The sequence below is a fragment of the Mus caroli genome, unplaced genomic scaffold (assembly GCF_900094665.2).
Source record: "Mus caroli unplaced genomic scaffold, CAROLI_EIJ_v1.1 scaffold_16201_1, whole genome shotgun sequence".
NCBI lineage: Eukaryota > Metazoa > Chordata > Mammalia > Rodentia > Muridae > Mus > Mus caroli.
The window spans coordinates 1-9,779 of NW_018390929.1; positions in this window are offsets into that span (position 1 = coordinate 1).

The following is a 9,779-nucleotide window of genomic DNA, read 5'->3' on the forward strand; positions in this document are numbered from 1 at the left end:
CAGCTTCTGTGGTGCACACTCTCACCTGTGCAGACTAAGTTCCTAAGTTCTGTGGAGTCCCGGATCCAAGATGGCGCTCCCTGCTCCTGAGGCAGAGGGCTCCCGTGCAGGGCGGGACCCCTGTCCTCCGGCTGGGAGGGTGCCAGATGTCTGCGGCCCCAAAAGGGTGCTGCCTCAGCGGCTCTGTGGCTCCTACCTGTCCCAGAAGCTGTCTGCCTCTGTGGTGCACACTCTCACCTGTGCAGACTAAGTTCATAAGTTCGGGGGAGTCCCGGATCCAAAAGCAATTTTTCTTTTATGAATGTTGGTCACATATTTGTGATGAGAATTCCTGGAAAGAAGCTGTTTCAGCAAGTACTGATTTAAACTACAGAGATGTGGTTACATTATAGTGGTGTGGATCTGGGAACTAATTTTCTTACCAAAGGCTTGGTCTAGTACTCTAAGTAATGTGTATCAGAACTAACATGCAGGAACTAATGGAAAAAAAGTTCATGAAATCTATAAACAGAGCAAACCACTAAGTCCTACCAACCTGAAAGCTAAGAATTTCTTCTAATGACCTATAGAATTTTTTTTACCTACATTACATATTAGAAGAAAGTTGGTGGGTTCCTCTGATAAATGGATGTTCCCTACAGACACATAAAATAACATCTAAGCCACTTCCATATGCAGGTGTTTACAATGGCCTAGGAGGAAGGTGAGTTGTGGTCTAAGAAGGAACTAGAGTAAATACTTAAAATAACAGCTGAGTCACTCCCATATACAGGAATTTACAATGGCCTAGGAAGAAGGTGTATTATACAATAGACTAGAGCTCAAACTATGGCAAATGCATAAAGCCTTGTCCCTGTCTTCTAAGAATATGATGACCTTAGGTTGGGCTGATTTTTATTCCAGTTGTAAACACTGATTTTTATCCCAGTTGTAAACACTGCCTGCGTCCTGCAACTTTTATGTATGCATTTCTCTATTTTGTGTAAAGAGTCCTTTTGCATTGAGTAACCTCAGTGTACCTTGGATGACCTTCATGTATCACCTAAATTCCTTGTTTTCTTCTGTAATATAAGTCTGATACTCACTTTGAGAAATTACACAAAGATCCAGCACTCCCTTTTGTTAGTGTCTGTTTGTCATTTCATAGACTCCTTGCCCACAAGAGTACCAGGACATTCTGGAAGTATAACCTGCTTGATTTCAAGTTGCACTACAGAGCATTAGAAATAAAATCTGCATAGTGAATCTGAATGTGTTACAGAGACAAAGTATGAAGCAGAGACTTAAGGAATGACCATCCGGAGACATCTCCACTTGGAGTTCTATCCCATAAACCACTACAAATCCCAGAAACTATTGTGGATACCAAGAAGTGATTGCTGACAGGAGTCTAATATATCTGTCTCTTGAGAGGCTTTAGCAATGCCTCAGAAAAATACAGAACTGGATGCTCACAGTCATCCATTGGATGGAGCACAGGGTCCCCATTAAAGGAGGTAGAGAAAGTACCCAAGGAGCTGAAGGTATCTGCAACCCTATAGGAGGAACAACAATATGAACTGTCCAGTACCCCAGAGCTGCTCCTGTCTCTAGCTGTATATGTAGCAGAAGATTGCCTAGTCAGTCATCAATGGGAAGAGAGGCCCTTGGTCTTGCATAGATCATATGCCCCAGTATAGGGGGATGCCAGGGCCAGGAAGCAGGAGTAGGTGTTTTGGGGAACAGGATGGGGAAGGGTATGTGGAATTTCAGAGAGGAGACTAGGTAAGGGGATAGCATTTGAAATGTAAATAAAGAAAATATCTAATAAAAAAAGAAAGAAATCCTTAAAGTTTAGCACATGCTAGTCAGGATGTGGAGCATGAGGAATACTCATCCAGTGGTGTCATGAATGAAGATTTGTAAAAACATCCTGTAACTCAATTTGGCAACGTCTCAAGAAAATGGGGAAAGTTCAACTACATGATCCAGTTACAGTACTTATGGGCCTAAACTTAAAAGTTGCTCTCAAACTTAAAACACCACATCACAAGCACATCTGCTAGACTATGTTCATAACAGCTTTATTGTAATAGCCAGTAATAGCTAATAATGAGAACCATCTTAGATGTTCTTTGACTGAAGAATATATGTAGAAACTCTAATACATGTACACAATGGAATATTATTCTGCTCTTAAAGACAAAAATAACATGAAATTTGTAGTAAATTAAGGGTACTAGAAAATATCATCCTGAGTCAGGTAAATCAGAAAGAAGGACACATGAAGCATGTACTGAGTTATAAGTTGACATTAGCCATAAAGTCCAGGATACCCATGCTACAACCTGTCACAGAACCTTTTGGGTCCCTATGTCTTTGTGAAACCGGTCTCTAGTCGCAGGTGGGCAAAGCGTTGAAGGGAATGACAGACAGACCAACAGGAGAGATTGTGTAGAATCTGAATGTATTGTCACAAAGTGAACACCAATCTTATGTAGTACAAGGTGTTGGAAGTCACAGCAGGCAAGGTACATTGAAGTTACCAGGTACAAAACAAAGGAATGACTTCAAAAGAATTTACAGGAACCAGGTAAATGTTTACAGTAAAGATAAAGCAGTCCTGCTTAGGATCAGCTTAGTGACAGGCAAAGATTTCACACTCTAGTGTTATACCTTTGAACCTTGTGAAGGCCCAGCACCAGAGGCTTCTGCTCTTGGCAGGCCTCATGAATAATGTAATATCACATCCCCCCTAAATTCCTAGGCCTTGCTAAATTCTTACATGAGTGTAACTTTTAAGTATCTGGAGAATCTCCATTTGTCAGGAGAATATACCAACTTGCTTTTAATATGTAATGTAGCCTGTACTGAAGATTTCTGTCTCAGTGAGATTCTCTGGCTCTTTCTGCAGACCAGCTCTGAGCCACTGGCTCTGTCTATTGTAATGCTTAATTAGTTACTGAATAGGTTAACTTCCTTACTGCATTTTTACATGATTCTAAGCTTGGCAGCTTCTGGGACCTTGGAACACTGGGGAGACTAACTATGACAGAATTTAATCTTAAAAAGGCATTTATAATAAAATATTAAAAGAGAGCTCGTAGATCCATACACCAGACTAAAACGGGAATAGAGTATGAGTATATGGATAAATGAGAACGCCAAAACTCCAGGTGAGCTTCCTTGAAACTCTCTGCCTTGTGATTGCCTTTTAGGCTTCACAGCCTGTCAGGTTGACTCAATTGGAGTGCGTGGCAACAACCTACCAATTCAAAGAAACTAAGTTACAAATAGGACAAAAGTGAAGATGCTTGTATTTCACTCAGAAGGAAAAATATATATACATCAGAGGTGAATTAATGGAGGAAATTAGATGTAAGGGTGAGTGAAGGGGCAGATGGGGATGGGGATCTTGTGTAGTGAGGGAATGTAGAAAGAACTGAAAGAGAGAAAGGAACTCAGTTGGAGGACATCTGTGGGAATAGCCTGAGACCTGAGATAGGGGAAACGTCTGGGTGCTTATGGGGATGACCATTGATGAGACTACTAGTTGGGGTTACAGAGACCAATATATACTGGCCATCTTTAGCAGACATATGGGACTTCCGTTGGAGGAAAATGGACTCCAAACTACCCACAACTACTTTGGCTTAACGTTTGTACAGCCTAGAAGATAAACTTGAATAAAGATGGAACAGAGATGGTGAGAATTGCCAACCAATGTCTTCCCCAACTTCCCTTGGGAAAGAGCCAAACCCTGACATGATTATGGATACTCTCCCATGTTTGCAGACTGGAGGCTAGAATAACTTGTGTCCTAAGAGTCTTCATGCAGCAGCTAATAGAAATAGATATAGTGTCCACAAAGTCAATAATTAGGCAAGGCTCAGGTAGTCTTTTGGAAGAACTGTTGGTAGGATTGAGGGAGACTCAGCATCAAAGATGCCACAAGAATACCTACATAGTCAACTAGCCTGGAAACATGGGGCCTCACAGAGACTGAAGTACCAAGCAAAGAGCACACAAAGGTAGGGCCTAGGAACCCTACATATTTTTAACAGTTATAAGGTTTAGTTTTCATTTGTGTCCTCTAAGAACTGGAGTGGAAGCTGTTTCTATTCTGTTGCTTACCTTTGGATCTTTTTCCAGCAGGTGGACTGTTTGTCTTTCCTTGGACAAAGGTATGTGCCTGCTGTTGGTAGAGGAGTGGGAGGGCAAAATTTTACCCTTGGAGGGTTTTCTTTTCCTGAGGCAAAGGGGAAGGGTTAATAGGGGTAGGAGCTTGTGGGGGTGGTAGTGGGAGGAGTGGAGAGAGTGGTAAATAGGTAAATAAACAAATTATTTGAATAAAGAGAAAGAGAAAAAAGAAAAATAAAAAACCTTAAACTGAGCAACAGAGAAAGTCAAGAAGAGAGTCTCTCTGTTATTTCTGCTTGGAGCCTTTACCCAAATTCTTGATTCATATTCCCTTACCATCCAAGAGAAACATGTGAAATGAAATAAAATATTCCCTTCGAAGTTTGTTTGCTTTATTGTTCAGAATGAGACAGAGAACTTGGATAAGGGAAGTGGCCAAGAATCATTGGGTGTGACCTTAGGTATGACTCACTACATTGGGGTTACCAAAATAGGACTATGAGTGACATTTGTATTCAAACTAGAAACACTAAGACAACATATGTAATGGCTTATTAGTTTTGCACATCCTATACAGTTAACAACAGCTGAATCATAATGCAGAGTGGACGATCCATGTATTTGCTTGGTCCCCAGGGCTGCTGTCTCAACACTTGTCGTTCCACAAAGTTTGCCTCTCTGATAACCCAGTGGTTGCTCAGTCCACAAGGCTGGGTTCCTCAGGAGTCTCACTCTGGTATTAAAAACCCCTATAATTCCTAGAAAGCAATTATTTCTTAGCCCATGATAGAAGCCTAGAAATGATGGCTCTAACACCAGCTGATTCTAATTTTTTGTGAGTTGAAATGAAAACTGACCATTAAAAATGTCCTTAAACTCAACAATGACCAGGATGTTAAATGTGGGTTCTGAGAATCAAAACTAGATCCTATGGAAGACTAGCCATTTTCAATATGGCTTTTCCATTTTGTCAGGGCTATGAATGATAGGTGAGATTATTTAAAAATGGTGTTTATAGACTCCTATATATTTACTTAATATGAGTGAGATCTGTTTGTTTCAAAGTGATAAGCTATAAGTTGAGACACAGATAGGTTTGCCTGTTTTAGTAGCAGGATCCCTTGGCTTATGGATAATAAACTAAGATAAAACTTCTTATCAAAAAAAGAAAAGTAAGCACACAATCAAAAGTAAAAGAATGATATGACAGCTGGATATGGCATATCACACTGTGATTCCAGATCTCACAAGTTAGAAGGAATAAGATCAAGTGTTTCAGATACATATTAATGCTGGACCATCCTGAACTATATAAGACCACACAATATGAAATGGAAATTTACAAAAAAAGAAAGAAAGAAAGAAAAAAAAAGAACTAAACTTAAAAGAGTGCTTTAAGCAGGGTGAGCTGAGCCCACAGGCTCCAAAAAGAATGCAGTAGAGCTGGATTAGAGTCTCTGTTCTGAAGTATGTATAACACAGAGAGAAAACAGAGACTCAAGAGGCAAAGGTCTTACAGATTATTGCCTAACTTATTTCTCCAAGAGTGAATTGTATCCCTAGGTATTGAAGAGCCCAGATATCCACTGGAAACCATATAGGATCCCCTTTTATCATGCGTACTACATTCCTGAATTATCTTTCTCATTTTCTTGTTCTCAGTGCTTGATTCTATTAAGGACTCTGTGTGTAGGCAGATTAGGCAGAGTGTTAAAATAGCTGTGAGTAACAATGCGCAGGGTGGCTACAAACAGAGGAAATCTCAAGGTAGAGCTGTTTTGTGTTTTCTTTCTTTTTTTTCTTTTTTTTAATAATTTTACTGTACATTTATTTTTAAAGAAAAAAATAAGACCTGTGAGGTTTACAATATTTTATGGGGATAAAAGTTCTATCTTAAAAGAACACCAAGAGGTGAGATACTGGCCAGGATAATCCAGTCCTACCAGAAAAGCAAGACATCAACTCATGGTTTGGTGTGGACTGCTTATTATTCCAGGTGTCCCTCACCTCAGCCTGAGACAGGAAAAGAAGCTTGCACTTGTGCAATGATAGTACTAGGTCTGAGGGTCTGTTTGGAAGGTTGGAATGTGGAATTTGGATTGTGTCTTTCTCAATATATAAGAATGGCAGTTGTGGTTTCTCAAATAAAGGCTTTTACAGCAAAGCAGAGAGGAGAGAGAGAGAGAGTATGTGTATGTGCGTGTGTGTATATGTTTGTGTGTGTGTGTGTGAATATGTGTATGTTTATGTATGTTTGTGTTGTTGTTTGTTTCTTCACAAAAATGAATTTAAAGACAAAATTTAAAAGAAAATAATTTCAGTTTTTCACTTCAGTGTTTTATTACTTGGTCGTGTGAGTTTGGTACATCATGTTTTATGTTACCCTTAGGTTAAAGAAAACAAACTGGACTGTGACTCAATTCCATTCCATTGGCAGTCACTTTATCTTTCAATGCTAATTGTGTCACTTAACAGTTTAAGTTCTTCTATAAATTTAGAGCTTAAGTGTACAAAGCATAAAGAAAGCTGCTACTCTTTGGCTTTACATTTATAGACATGCTCCTTTTCTGCATAAACAAACAAACAATAACTACTCTGTGTTCAGTCTCTCTTAATTACCTTCCTCCTTCCTAAAGCTCACTGGTAGGCCCCTCATCTCTCACTAATGCTATGGCCACAATAATGACCAAAAAGCTCTGAAGTTCTTGCTCACAGTCTTTTCATGATGTTAAAAGAGGCAACAATATGCAGAAATCACAAAGAAGTGTGCTCTGTGTATGTGGTTCACCTCTGTGGTAAAGATGATACCCTGTTAGCAAAGATAAGGATGCAAGAAGGTCTCAGCATTATTAATATTTCTGTGAGCACTGACATAAACCTCTCAGATGAGGGAGGAATGTGGGTTTCTAGAGCAGCAATGACTCAGGGCTGGAGATGTATCAGTTTCTCACTTTTGCTCTCCCTAGCCTGTCTTTCCTAACAACTGCACACTTCGAAAATCTAGCCCGTTTGTGTATTTGAGAAGCTTCTTGAAGCTAAAGTGCTCAAAACATCTAAAAAAAAATCTCTTGAAATCTACCAGATTCTTTCCATATTCCTGATTACAGTTACTCTAAAACCTAGGAAGGAGGTGACCCAATATTGATAACTTGAAAACATAGGCTTAAAGTATCAGTGTTTTTCTCAAATAATATGCTAAGCAAAGACTGGAGTATTGCTCTCCAAATAATGTTTGATGTTGAATACAACTTACTATCCACTTGCCAGGTTATGATTAAAAACATTATTTGAAGCATCATGTGGTAATAACTTTATTCCAGCACCTGGGAGAAAGAATCATTCAATCTCTGTGATTTTGTGGCCAATCTGTTCTATGTGGTAAATTCCAGGCCAGACAGTGTTAAATATTGAGGCCCTGTCTCTCATACAAGAAAAAATGCTATTTGTGTATCTTACTAAACCTTCACAGCATCCCTATGAAGAAACAGGTCTTCTGATGTACTGTGCTGAAAGAATCTGTGAATGATGGGACTTACATGAAGTCACAAGTGCCTGGTTTAAGGTTTCCATTCATGATGCCTTAGGTGCCAGAGTCATGATTTGTGGGAATCTAGAACCCAGGCCCTTCTAAGTATCCATTGTATTTATATTCTATGCATGAATTAATGATGTATTTGGAGCATAGGTTTAGAGTGTCCTTAAGTCAGTCAGCAGAATTATTCAGAGATTTTCTTGAGGAATGCAGAGACAGCCCAAACATCAGCCTCCATCAGGATACTGCAACCACATTGGTCAACACTGTCGCTCTCTACCCAACTTCCCATATCCTCTCCATGTGTGTGTGTCTGTGTGTGTGTGTGTGTGTGTGTCTCTCTCTCTGCTTGTGTGTGTGCATGTGTGTGTGCTTATGCATGTGCGTGCTTGTGTATGTGTATAGTTTGGAACTAAAATGATTCCCTCAGGGTGAGGGAGTACAGACAAAAGTGTCTAGCCAGAGGTATTATGGAATGATCCACACTGCACCCATGGAATTTTCTTACACTGTTGAGATGATTTAAAATCTGTCATCTGTTTCAGTGAAAGTCAGATGCATGATAATGGCAGACTTGAGTGGGAACGCACAGATATTTGGGTTAAAGTATCAAAAACTGGACTTTAAATTGTCTTAGTGGGTAAAAGAACTATAGCATAGCCAGATGACATCTAAAAAATTGTTTCATTTAATTCTCTATAGAAGAAAAGAACTAACCCACAAAGTTTTCATCTGTATACCACATGGCTTGTATGCAGTCAAACCATTCATAAACATACACACATGAAACAATAATTTTCAATATAAAACTTCTTCTCTTACATCTATCAAGAGAAAAATTTAAGGAGACAGACCCTGGTCATATAAGAAACAGGCAGGACTGTCTATTGATAAGCACCTGGGTAATTTATAATGTGTGAGAAATCATTGGAGGTCAAGTGAAAGAAAGAACTAAAGAAGCCACTGATTCGTGATAATTCAAGGCCAGATGGAATTTAGTAATGGAAGAGAGAATCAGGGGTCTGCTCTGACCTACTCTACTAGGAATCAGGCTTGACACTATATCTTCAGTTCCTCTTCTAGTCTTGAGCCATCCACATTTCATAGTTCATGGTTAATCACTGTCTCTTGATTTAAAGAACAATTTAAATTGTTTTCAGCAAAATCAAGCCAGCCAGTTGGAAAAATTAAAATCAAATGAAAGTAAAATTTAGTGAGAGATGTAAACATATAACAAAAAGGGTGAGCTCATAGCAACAGACTGTTGAAGTCAAATATTCTTTTACCTCCTTTTTTATTCTGTTATTATTATCATTGTTTTTGTTACTATCATTGTCATTTGTATTATTATTGTTGCTACTATGATTACTGTGTTGTATGAGGTCAAGACTCTGTACATGTTCTACCGTGAATCGTACCACAATGAAGTGTCTAAAGTGTTCACCATGTGAAGCATCTCTAGAATGTGCAACCTCACTAGCAATGTTTGCACAGCAAGGATTTTCAAAGAAGGTCAACTGATGCAAAATCTAACTTTCACCTTAAAAGGAATAAAAGAGAGTGTTTTCTGGAAACATTTAGAGAGACCATGGTTCCATGTCCCAATGTAGAAGCAGTTTCATAAAGTTTTGAAGTTTTAAATATGTAGAAAATAATAAATCAAGACAATTTCATTATACATTGGTGGATACATCAGAGGGGTGATTTCAGCAAAATAGAAGATTTTTTATAAGTCATCAGAAGACATTCTAATCCTTCAGGTTAATGGATGTTAGTGGTCAACTATGTTCATAGATTTCTTGAAACTTTTTCTATTAATCACAAGATATGAGTTCTGACACAGGTTACTTAAAGGGCTAGAGTCCTCTGGTAAGCTAAATAGTCCCTAGATCCATAGAATGACATTGTCCTCAACTCTGTTCTTTAAATAAGCTGACTGAAACAACTTCTTTCCAGGAATTCTCATCAAAAACCCAATGGCAAAATTCACAGAAGAAAAATCACTTCATCTCATCTCTAAAAATCAGTTGTGAATATTTTCATGGCAACCGAAAGATTGTAAATAAACTAGATGTCATTTGATAATCTATATCAGAGTTCTTAAAATATATTTCTCCTTGAATCCCAT